The sequence below is a fragment of the Euprymna scolopes genome, chromosome 35 (assembly GCF_053919585.1).
Source record: "Euprymna scolopes isolate OS-2025 chromosome 35, ASM5391958v1, whole genome shotgun sequence".
NCBI classification, from domain to species: Eukaryota; Metazoa; Mollusca; class Cephalopoda; order Sepiida; family Sepiolidae; genus Euprymna; species Euprymna scolopes.
In genome coordinates, this window is record NC_136516.1 from 3,031,384 (window position 1) to 3,045,396 (window position 14,013).

Consider the following 14,013-nt stretch of genomic DNA (forward strand, 5'->3'; position numbering starts at 1 on the left):
CCGGCTAATTTATTTATATATATATTATATTTAATTATATATATCATTACACTATCAAAATAAACCTGTAAAGTATAATTCATTAACTTATTTTTCCTTTTCTTTTTCTTTCCATTTTATAAACAATAAATGTTTCAATCTCTCCCCGCCCGGCTAAATTACTTTAAACCCCATTTTCAACCCGTTCCTTCACTAACATTAACTCTCCAACCTGTTGCCATGGTGATCCTTTAAATTAACTGTTACTTATGCCGTTATCAAAAAAAGTAGCGTCTTTTAAGTTTAAACCGTTAAAAAACACCTATATAAGAATTTACACATAATTAATATTTAATTATAAACCCCTCTCTTTTTTTAATACACTCCTACTACTTTAAACTCCAACGTCCTCTCCCCACCACTCCCCCTTCTTTTCTAACTCCCCTTTATCTACGATCTTTCCATTTTTATTTGACTTTATAACTTAGTCCATCTATGAATTCTGATGATGCTAGTTGGATTTTTCCTCTCTTTGAGGATTTTCCTCTAGCTGAAACAATTTGTAAACTCATTCTGGACTCACAGTAATAAATTTCCTATATATCTATATATATATATATATATATATATATATATATATATATATATATAATCATAAGGTTTTTTCTCAACAACTGGAAAGGCTAACATGCTTGCCAGATGGTTTGCCTCCAACTCCACACTGGACTTTGCTAACCACCCCTTCTCCGACTTTCCTTTGCAGACAGATTCCACAGTAGACGATCTGAAAATCACCCCTGCTAAGGTGCATTCTATCATGAGAAAGCTTGACACTGCAAAAGAATGTGGACCTGATCTCATCCCGGCCGTGCTATTAAAAAAAGTTCGGCGCCGAAGTAGCTCCAGTTCTCCCCAAACTTTGCAACAAATGCCTTAAGGAATCTTGCTTTCCTGGCTGCTGGAACACTGCTTCTGTAATCCTAGTTTTCAGGAATTCTGGCGAAAGAACTGACCCTGTAAATTCTCGCTCAATTAGCCTCCTTCCACTTTTCGCCCCAATATTCGAGGCAATAATTAACCAAGCTCTAGTCAATCACCTTACAGATGCTAAACTTCTGACTGACCAACAACATGAATTAAGGCAAGCCCGTTCCACAGCAGACATCAGAACTGTAATATCAGAACCTATATATCAGTCACTTGACAAAGCGGGGGAGGGTAGAGCAGTAGCTCTAGATATGTCTAAGGCTTTTGACAGGGTATTGCATGAGGGTCTTCTCAAGAAAATCAGATCATAAGGCATCACTGGAAGAATACATAAGATAATTACATCTGTCTTAGATAAGAGAAAAATCCAGGTTGTCCTTGGGGGTCGTACATCTAAACAATATTATATATATATATATATATATATATATATATATATATATATATATATATATATATATATATGTATGTGTGTGTGTGTGTGTGCGGGAGTGCCTCAGGGGTCTATTCTTTGACCTCTGTTATTCCTAATATTAATAAATTACCTCCCTGACAAAATTGTCTGTGAGATGGGTATGTATGCTGACGACACCACGCTCTATAAAAGACACGACAGGAAAACAAATGAACACATATCTAAAGAAATGGCAGAAACACTAGAGGAAGACATCCGATCCGTGGTGGAATGGGAACACAAAAATGGATGGTCACATACAATGCTGCCAAAACTAAACTTGTTTCCTTCAATAATTACAAGAAACCTTCCCTACCACCAATAGCAATGGCCAATGGCTCTTTATCTGAAAGTACATTTTTTAAACTCCTCCGCTTAACGTTCACAGGAAACATGAGTTGGAACAATTACAATGAGAACATTGCCAGGACCGGTGCGAAGAAGCTGGATTCTCTCTACCGTGCCAGAAACCTATTAACGCCTTAAAGTAACATATATTCTATAAGGCCACCATTCGCCCATGTATGGAGTATTGTTGTCATATTTGGGCTGATGGATCTACCACTAGTCTTTCTCTCCTACCAAGGTTCAAAAGAGAGTCACCAATCTGATAGACCCTGCACTGTTAGCTAAACTTCAGCCTCTGTCCCATCGACGAGATGTTGCACCCTTCTGCCTGTTCTATAAGTACCTTTACGGTGAATGTTCTGACGAACTGCAAGCACTTGTGGCCCCTCGACGTAAATACCCCGACAGACCCGACAAGCAGCTAAATCCCACCCCTTCAGTAGAGATCCCTAGATGCAAGAGAGCCTTTTACTCCAGTAGTTTCTTCCCCAGAACCGCTAGAATTTGGAATTCCCTTCCGGGCCCCTGCTTTCCCGACTGTACCGACATCTTGCTGCCCAACTTCCTACACAGTATCCCTGAAGCTTATGTCCCTGATAGTAGCCCCCTACAACAAAGCGGCAATGAGCCTTGTTTGGGGTGAAAATGTAATATATTTTTCAGATATATGGTAAAAGATTACATCGCTACACTGTCATTATAATGTTTCGGAACAATTGGTTTATTTAAAAACTAAAAGCCCCTCCTCATGCGACAAAATAAAGCGTGTATGCTATTCAAAATATCTGGTTCTTAAATGAAGGGAGAGAAGCATATTTTATTTAATTATGAAATTTAAATATGTGGTCGCTGGTTGTGGTGACACTATGTGACATTATAGAAGGAAAAAGGCTGACGGCTAAGAAGAAAAACAAAAGAAGTGATAGTCAAAGAAGAAGAGGAGAAAAGAGTAAGAAAAAAGAAAAGAAAAAGAAAGGAAAAAGTAAACAATAGAATTGAAAAACGGGAGGTAGGCAGAAAAGGAGTCAGTGTATTTACGTTACATTTTTATAATGGACTAGCGAGGGGTACCCGGCGTTGCCCGGGTGTTTGGAGGTGTGTGTGGAAACTCCTGGGGTGGCCGGGTTAAAAAAAAAAGTAAGTATGAGGATCGAACCTGAACCCTTGAGGCAAAGTTGTAAATTAAAGTGTGAAAAAAAAAAAAAACGTGCGACGTTAACCATTGCTTCACCGCGACATGCTAACGGAAACATGTTTCAATTTATTTAATTATTTGGATTTAGCAGGTGCCCATTTTAATGAGTTAATGAGGTTAAGATTGACTGCGGGATTTCATTGACTGCTGAACGCTTTCCCACCAAAAAAAAATGTTATGAGAAAAAGACTAACCCAAAAATTAAATCGGCAGGCGACCTTCGTTGTTAACTGTGAGATATTACGATTTATATATGATATAAAAAGTTTTAAAAAGTTGTGAAGCGAGCGACCGCCTCTCTGAAAAAAGGCTTTTGTTGACACACAGAAAAAAGCGAACAAACATACATATATACATACATACATACATTTTCGCATTTATATTTATAGATGGAGGGGAGTGGAAATTATATGTCAAGAAAAAACGCGTTTAACATTACATGTCAATTGGAACTAGACGACTCAAAATGGGGGTGTGGGAAGTGGCAGGTAAGATAAAAAGAATTTTATAGATAGCTTCCACTCGAATACTAATGTGCATGTCCTAAACCTAACAGGACATATGCTTTTTTGTTTGTTTGATTTTGGTTTGCGGCATATCAACCTTTTCCGGGTTATTTAATGCCGAATCCAGTGATTTTGAAGAACAATGTTTTAATAGGGTATATTTGTTTTTTTTTGTTTTTATTTTAAGTCGGTTTCTATTCAACCCATAGTTGGGACCCTAACAGGCACTACCACTCCGAGTCAGAGTTGACCTGGGGGCAATGCCAATAAAAGGGTGGCTCCACAATCATCAAAGCCCGCAAGCTGGCATCTAACCATCGCATATAGTTTAAGGTCATATCCAGGACACAGGACTGATGCACATACATTTTCTTTAATAAATTATGATCAATAAATAAATGAATATAGTTGTACCAATGGAATCACAGAATGTTTACTTTTGTATACAGTCATTTCATTTTTTTTAATTAATTCCTTACACACGTATGATACGGATAGACGGATGGAAAAGTATTCTTATAAATATCCACTAAGACAAGTTCCAAAATAGCAATGAAATAAACACCGATTTCACACAAGTAAAAAATGTTGTTTTTTTATATGAGGCAAATCCCGATCGAGGATAATGGAAAAATGAAATTTAAATTAAAAACAAAACTAAATCCAGTTAAAACAATATGGGGGAAAAACGCACAACGAAAATATTCTACGCATAATCTTGCGTCTGTCTGAAACAATTTTGTTCAGTCCAAGTCAACCGCTTAAAAGTACATACAATAAAGTATACTATATCAATTATCTTTACATTTCCTAGGAAGCTGTGTACAGATTATGAAATATGCTTAATATGATATTTAAATCAAGTGACGGAGGTTTAAATTAAAGCTAGTCAATCAAAAAGCGGGGGTGGCTTTCGAAAATATCGAGGAAAAAGGCGACCCCTCCCTATAGAAAAGTGTCCAGTTGAGAAGGACTAAATATTTTGAGCTAATTTGTAGGTATTTGTCGTCCGAATAGTCGGACTTCAAAACGATACAGATCACTCGAGAATTCGTCGCCTTTGTCTAAGGTTTTAGGCATACATACATCATGATGATTGCAACGTCTTGTCAGACGAGTGCCACTCCCTCAGACATTTAAAATCCATGAGCCCAAATGCCTGAGGGAGTATCTATACAAAGATGATGTTACAGAGTCTTAGCTTTGTACGACAGCTACGTCTCTCTCTAGGTTAAAAATGTTGAGATCCAGCAACAAGCAAGAGCAAGATAGCCAGCAACAAATTAAACTGCAAACCAGCTTAATGCGGGTACTGGTCTCCCGCTTTATGGTTTTTTTAATCAGAGATTTGCTTCTCCTAGAAAGGTTGCCTTCACTACGGCTTACGGGAGCCCTCTCCACCTCAATACACATATACACACACAAATATACACGGTGCTAGTTGGCCGTTGACCCAGAAAAAGAGTTCATTCGCCCTACATACATACATACATGCATACATACATACATGCATACATACATGCATACATTTAAATAGACAAGTGACATTTATATTATAGATGTAGATATTCTGATTTACAACCCTGGAAGAATGACAAGGGACCCATCAACGAGAATCGAAATAAAAGCGCTCTAGCCACCTTCACTACTCTTGACTATGGTCAGAGAAATAAGAAAGACTGCAAAAAGTCTGGTCACGCGCATGCAAGTTTAAATTAACTTTTCGCATTGCATCTTGCCCACATTGTTCTGTATCCAAAGATTTTTCTCGTTAAAAAAATATATATTTTTCGGTCTATTATAATAACTATTTCCTGTTAATGTCACTGTTGAACGACCACTAGTTTAAGACTTGATCACTTAAATCTCTCTCTCTCTATATATATATATATATATATATATATGTATGTGTGTGTGTATGTATGTGTGTGAACATGTCTATGTGTGTGTGTGTCTGTGTACATTCCCCTACGCAATAACTCACTTTTAAGTCTACAAACTCGAATACAGGGCACTGAGATTTGGGAAAATATTCTTACTCCGTTTTCGGACAAAAATATTTGCTGTTAAGGGGTCATAGTTCAAGGTTTGATATTTGAGAATTCTATCAAACTCCTCCGACAATTTTGTGTATAAAAATTGCAATTTTAGATATAGGTTCCTTGTGCATGGGTATAACTTAATAACTTGATTTGAACAACAAACAATAAATGTTCAGGGGTCATAATAAGGATCAAAGCTAAAAAAAACTGAGTGTTCTTTTTTTTTTTTTTTTTGCTCAACATACACCTCCAAACACCCGGGCAACGCCGGGCTGAAATACTAGTATTAAATATTTACACACATACATTATTCTGTAGCATTATTTATATAGATTCAAACATTGAAAGACTATATATATACATATATATATATATATATATATATATATATATATATATATATGTGTGTGTGTGTGTGTGTGTGTGTGTTATCTGCGTGTATATTTGTGTGTATGTGTTTCTGTGTGGGCGTGCCTTTATAGCGAGTACAGGAGAGATAGCTTAAACTAAATCAATATATATATATATATATATATATATATATGTGTGTGTGTGTGTGTGTGTGTGTGTGTGTGTGTGTGTGTGTGTGTGTGCGACAATGTTGACACGAATTATTAGGTCACGAATTTGTATACACTACAATTTCTATGGCTGCAAATAATACCCATTATGTTTTGCTGCATTATTCGTAGTATTTCATTATTGGGTAGGAAATTATGAAGTGTATTCAAATAAGCTCAATTTTGGCATCGTCATCCATTTCTTTTTTTTTTAACAGATCGATGTAAATCTTTTACATCGTGAATCATTTTACACGAGACTATTATAAAGTAAATGGTGCCATACAATTTTAGTGAATGAACAAGGTAGGGAAGAACGATGTTGCCCGGGATTGAATGTAATCAATAAATGTTCGACACTTCCTATACTTGCACTGTTATTGAAATCGGTACAGTCACCAATTTTTCACTAAAATTGATTGCTAATTTATTATGTGATGTATTTTTAACGTTGTTTTACATACGTTTGTCCAAACACAATTTTGGCAAACAAAAGAATCCTCAATTCTAATTCTAACCTATTTTTAAACAATGTATTTTTGATTTGCGTTGTCAATTCTTTAACTGACATATTTAATATCCACATTTCAAAACGAATGGACAATCGACTCATTTTCCGACATAAACAATAGTTAACTATTTCTAATAGAATAAAAATGCGCTTAATTTCTAGCATTCCATTTTCAATTATTATTTTAACACTTGCTTACAGGGTTCGATTCTAGCCTTATCTTAATATCATTTTCACTTATCTAGTATGTCTTCGTACTTACATGAGAAGGTGGCAGCCCTTCATATAACATATATATATATATATATATATATATATATATATATATATATATATATATGTATATATATATTCCTGTTGAAATATGTGTTCTTATAATATATACCAATTCTTATGTAAAACTCCAATGTAAATCACAGAACAATATAGTGAATACATGACAAAATACTCTATTCCAAAGTTCATAATGGTGACTATCTTATGAGTAATTTCTTTAATTCAGTTGACATTTAAACTTCTTGACGGTATCTGTTTCGGAGCGCAAAATCATTTACTTAATTATTATAACCATCAATTGAATCTATTATGCCCTGAATTCGCTAGAAGAAATAGAACAATACATTTGAAAAAAGAAAACAAAGTAAGTTTTGGCATGATTAAATTCCGAAAATTCTAAGAGAAGTTGTAAATAACTTATAATATATTTCCATTACGCCATTTTACAGTACAAAACAGACATTGCCAAAAAGTGTAAATGCTAACCGGATAAAAGGAATATATACACACACATATATATATATATATATATACATATATATATATATATATATATATATATATATATATATATAATCATGTGTTTTTTATATTGACTCTGAAAAAATATGACCATCTAGGAAAGTAAAGAACTGACCTAGACACGATGTAATATTAGTGCTCAACCCATTTTAACGATGACATACAAAGTTGTTTACCGGTTCCTGATGGAGAAATGCTTTCCAACACCTTACAAACTTCCTCTCTATGTCCTGAAAAAAATCTGGAGATTATTCATCTGCCTCTTAGTACGGACAAGTTAGTTTCCCTTGGGTAATGAGTAAGTTGCCAGACTGTGATAAATAGCATACACTGTGTCTGCAAGATAGTTCCTGGGCTGCTACATCCACATCTTATGTGTTGACTGCAATATCAAACAGGAGTAGTTAGGGAGTTCGTATTTAACGCGATTGCTCTTGACAGATGAGTATACTTTGATTTAATTTTTCAGTCAATGTACTATTAATAGTTGGAAATATACTCACAGTAATACAATCATTCTTTCTACAGCGTGCTATATTACGCCCGTACTCTTACTCGACATCTTTCTAGCTGCCTAAAGTGTATTGACGTCAAAAGTCATTTTTTTTAATATTCTTAATCAGGTTTTTACATCAGGTTTCTACATCAAGGTCCTACATTTCCTTCTGGCCTATGACTCAAGATTTTGTTTTATTTCCCAACACACTTCTTTGTTATCGAAACATTTACTCTTAATGATAACGAGTTTACACAATTTTACAGTACATAAAATTTTGGCAGATACAGTGATCTAGTAGTAAGACAGCCAGCTACTTATCGAGTTATGACGAGTTCGATCCTTAACAAAGTTTAGCAATGCTGGCGAGAGGTTAAACATAGAAGCATGCATATACATAGATTTCTGAGCAAGTAAAATATTTAGTAGGTCTATGAATAAAAAAATATATTTAAATAGTAATTAAATTTATAATAAACTTAATAATAATAATAATAATAATAATAATAATAATAATAATTCTGATTTCGTTTACGAACGTCTCTGAAATGTGATGCGATTCATTTCCATAAGATTTCCCTTAATTCCGACTTCAAACCAGGAGCTTCAAAGATCAAGGGGGTTCCTAAGGATGTTGGCATTACTAATAATGGCAGAGGTTTGAACGCCGCCTAAAACATCGGGGATTTGTAGTTTTTTTTTTTTCAATTGTCCTTCCAGACAACTTGATACTAGTCCTAGTGTACCAACTACGACCGGGATTATTTGTGTTTTAACCCCGTATATACGCCTTATCTTTAATGCCAATGTGGCATAATTGCTCCACTTCTCATTTTTCTTCTCTCTCTAATTCCTGTCCCAAAGTACTGAGAAGTCTACAAACTGAAAGTTTTTTGAGACCTTGTCAATGACGACCAAATCCGGACGATTATCCGGACGACCAATTCCGGACGATTGCTTGGTCATTATGACACTTTTATCCCACCATACCTCTACCTTGCCATCCTCAATTGTTCTCACTTCATCAGGCACCTCGTCAAACCATTTTTCTGCACACTTCACCCCAACCCTCTTACACACCTCCCAATATATCCGGAGTCCCATTCGATCGTGACTTTTGCGGTACTCTCTTGAACAGTCAACTGCACCCTGCTGCAGGGTGCGGCGCAATTGACTCCGAGGTCTTTCCACAAATCCGTCATTCTGCAGCAACTTCCTCCCCTAGAACCACTTTTTTTAACAATCGTGTTCCTAATGCTTGCTCTTGTGCTACACAAACAAAAGCTTCAGTACTCTTAGCTAGATACCCAGCTCTAAGCCATTGCCATAATCTTTCATCAGCCACTTCTGCTATATCCTGGAAGAACATTCCATGCATTTTCTTCCTAGCCAGTTCCTCTGCCCTTTCTCAATCCATACGTTTCACATAATCAGCCTTGGTGTCACATACCTCCACTTCATTGGCCACAACTTTAATCATCCACTTCTCACTTCTAAGCACATGCTCCTTCAACATCACCTCGGTTCTAATACAATCTTTTATACTTTTCAATCCTCTCCCACCATCTTTCCTCTCTTGATACAGGCTTGCTACGCTACCTCGAATGTGAAATATACCACCATTGCTAACACTTTTCTTGTTTTGATACCATGGGATGCAAATCCTTGTCAGAACATTCTAAAATTCCCGCACTGTATATCCAAACACTGACTGTCCATGAATTTACTGCTTTCATAAGGTTTCCTCCATACAGTTTCGACTTTGCAATTAGTTTCACTCTTCTAAGATACTCCTTCCTGACTTTTCCTTCATTTTTCTGTTCATGATGCCTACACCCTTCAGCACTCCCAAATACTTATATTCTCTATCTTCTATTTATTTCATTATATCTCCATTTGTCAGCACTATTCCATTCGAATTAACCTTTACTCCTCTTTTCATCACCAGCACCGCACATTTACTAATCCCAAACTCCATCCCAATGTCTTCTTAGTATGCCCCCAAAAGTTCTACCAGTCACTTAATTTCCTTTTTATTTCTACCGGATATTTTCAAATCATCCATAAACAGTAGATGGTGAAGACGTTTGTCACCAGATCCAAAGTTATACCTCAGTTTTTTTGTCTTCAAAAGGATGCTCAGTGGCATCATTATCATTACGAAAAGAAGTAGCGATAACGAATCTGCTTCAAATATCCCAAGTTTAATGCCAACCTGTCCCATCTCCTCTCTGTTTGCTATCAGCACCGTTTTCCATTGAGTCATACTTGTCTCCAAAAGTCCTACAACAGTCTCAGCAACATTCATCATCAACAGTGTTTCACGTATCCATGAATGAGGAAGCATGTCATGAGCCTTTCTGTAATCGATCCATTCTTCGCTCAGATTTCTCTTTTCTTCTTCTTCTTCTTCTTCTTCTTCTTCGCATCCTGCATTATTGCTTTATCAATTAGTAGTTGTTTTTTTTTTACCTCTCGAGCCTTTCCGGCACGCCTTTTGTTCGTCAGGAAAAACACCATTACGCTCTAGATGTTCATAAATTTTCTCCGCAAATATTCCAGTCAACAGTTTCCACGTCAATGGCAGATTTGTAATTGGTCTATAATTATTGGCATCTTTCCCTTTTGCAGGATCTTTCCTAATCAGTGTTGTTCTTCCATGAACAAGCCAATTAGGGATATCTCCCGACACTTCAACCCTTTGTAGGGAAGCAGCTATAGGTGGATAAAGGCATGGAAACTTTTTTAAACCAGAAGCCCATCATTCCATATGGACTAGGTACCTTCCAGTTTGCCCTCCTTCGTATGCCAGCCTTAACGTCATCGATGGTTATCTCAACGTTCTTCATCTGCTGCATTTCTGATAGCCTTTTTTTGACCTCTCCCAACCAGCTAGTCTTCTCATTATATCGCCCTTCGACAGACCAAATCCACTACATAACTTACTTGCTTCTTTTGCATTTGGAGTGTTGTTATTTCCCGCCTGTTTACTACCATTTTATTTTTATACAGCTGAGACTGATTGTTCCGGACAAGTTTGTTCTGCCGAAATGCAACACTGTTTCCAACAAAATTCCTAATTTTCATAACACCAGTGTGGAACTTCTCTTTCAACATTGTTAGAACGTTCATCGTTCCTTTTTCCAGCAATCTATACCTCCTGTCAACCTCGTCCTTGGATTTCGGTCCTAGTTTAACTCCTTTTCTTATTTCTTCGATTCTACCAATGTCTTTCCGACACCGTTTAATACTTTCATCAAGCCGTCTCTGCCAGTGTAGCCTTCTGTCCTTCATTTCTCCCTTTCTCTTCTGTAATAAGCCAAGACGAGTCGCAATAACGTATGACGCTGCATACAGAAGCCTGATAAGTTCCGTAATCGATATGTTCTTTCTTATGATGTTGTGAATTACTCCTTGAATTATTTTTACCTCGTTTTTCACCTTCCGCCTATCACTACTCTTCATACTTGGAATCTCTATGATATCGTCTCTAAGAAGAACCTCTCTTAACTTTTGAAGTACTTCTTTTTCTACAGAAGTAAAAGTTCGAACTTCATCACCACTTCTCTATACATCTCCTCCTTTCACTGGCTCCATTGTCTCAGTCAATGATCTCATCTGCCTTAGATCCTTCAAACTCTTTCTCATTACTTCCCCTAAACATAGGATACGATACCTCCTCATTTGTCCGCCTCCGATCATCGCTTACATTTCCCTCCCTACTTCCACTCTCTCAGAGCTAGTTTAATCAATTTTACTTTCATTATTCATTTATTCCTAACCATCCTTTCAATCTTTTCTCTTGCAATCACTGAAAGTAGGTTGTAATTTTTAATGCGTTTTGTACTAGGATACCAAATTCCCGACACTTTTAGCTCCTCCTCGTCTCTCTTCCTATTCTTCCTTCACTTTTCGGATATATCCACCAGATTTGGTACTTCCACCTCTTACAAAACATTCCCACAGTACTATTCTTTCCTCATCCGTCCACTTTTTTTTTTTTTTACATTTCCTGTTCCAACTCCCTTCGTCTCTTTGGACTCTCTCTGGCAATTCTTACTCTCCCTATATCCAGTCAAATTCTCAGAATTTCGAACAGTTGTATGATGACGACAGGACCCACCCTGTTGACCAGTGGGCCAACTACCTGACGTGAGACTATCACAAGATGTTCTAGCCTCATTCACGTCGTTATTTTCAATATATTGACATTCTCTCATAAATAATAATAAATAATAATAGTAGTAGTAATGATAATAATAATAATAATAATAATACTAGTAATAATAATGGTAATAATAATAAAAATAATAATAATAAAAATAATAATAATAGTATCAATAATAATAATCAAATAATAATAATAATAATAATAGTAATAATAATAATAATAAAAATAATAGTAATAACAATAGTAGTAATAATAATAGCAATACAATTAGTAATAATAATAGTAATAATAATAGTAACAAAAGTAATACTACTAAGAATAAAAATAATATAAATATTAATAATAACAGTAATAATAATAGTAATAATAATAGTGATAATAATAAAATAATATAAGTAGTAATAATAATAGTAATAACAATAACATTAATAATAGTAATAATAATAATTATACTATTACTAATAACAAAATTTATAATGATAGTAATAATAATAGTAATAATACTATTAATAATAATATTAATCATAATAACAATAATAATAGTAATAATAATAACAAAAATGATAATAATAGTAATAATAATAGTAATAATAATAATAAAATTGATAATAATATTAAAAATAGTAATAATAATAAACTAATAATAATAATAAATAATAAAAATGATAATTATAATAATAGTAATAATAAGATTAATAATAATAATAATAATAATAATAATAATAATGATAATAATAATAATATGTCTCAAATAGGGATGAGCAGAATATAAATAAAGTAGAAGGTAAGTCCAACAGAATCCCTAATAAAAATTAAAGAAATCAACAATATATGTATATGTATATATTTTTGTTTGCACATACATGCGTACATAAATCAAGAATTACAAATTGAGTTTACACGCCAAGAGCTTCTTCATTAAGAACTATATATTAATCTCGAGCAAATACAATGAAACAATTAAACCAAGATATCAATTTTGCCTCGTGATAGTAAAACACCATCAAAATTATATTTTTCCAGAAATATTGTTCAACAGAATACGTAAATTAGAACTAGTAACATTTGCTTAGTCGAATTGTTTGAAACGAATTGAACAACTAAAAAACAAACTGAGGTCTCTACTAAATTACTCAGCAAATTTTAAGGCTAAAAAATTGAAATTTTACAAAAAATGGCTTCAGATAAAAGTCAAGTTTTTAATCGGTACTTGGGCTCAAAGTTCCAAACATTTGACCGCTGCTGTCTCTATCAAACTATTCAGCCAACATTGGGTCGAATGATTTGAAATTTTACGTAAAGGGTAATTAGACATGCAGCAACAATTTAACTAAGTTTTTGAGCGTGAATTTAGTTGCTAAAATGTGAAAGTAAAAACTGTAACAAACTCCTCCGCCGATTTTGTGTCCAAATATTTGAGATTTTGGATGTAGGTAACCTAGAAATGAGTCAAACTTATATATATATATATATATATATATATATATATATATATATATATATGCACAAAGAGTTATGGAAAGGAAATAAAGCCCGAGCAAAGCTAGGCTGAACTGCGAGTATATATATATATATATATATATATATATATATATATATATATATATATAAAAGTATATGTATATATATATAAAAGTATATGTATATAGTAAAGCAACTGGCCGTGAGGGCATTCGTATGATACTGCTCAAAAATATTCAATCAGACCAAGCTCCTAAAGTTACAAAGCTGTTCAAGCGTGGTTTCAAAGAGAATTGCTTCTCAACACCCTGGAAAACCTTCACTGTCTTTCCCGTATTTAAGAATTCAGATGATCACTCCTCCTGTTCACAATAGAGAGCAATCAGTCTCATGTGCGCCAGGAGTAAGCTGCTGGAATCTGCGTTAAATAGAGAAGTAGTCAACGACCTCTGCAAATATAACATCATCAGTGACCTTAAATATGATTTCCGTCCTGCTAGATCTG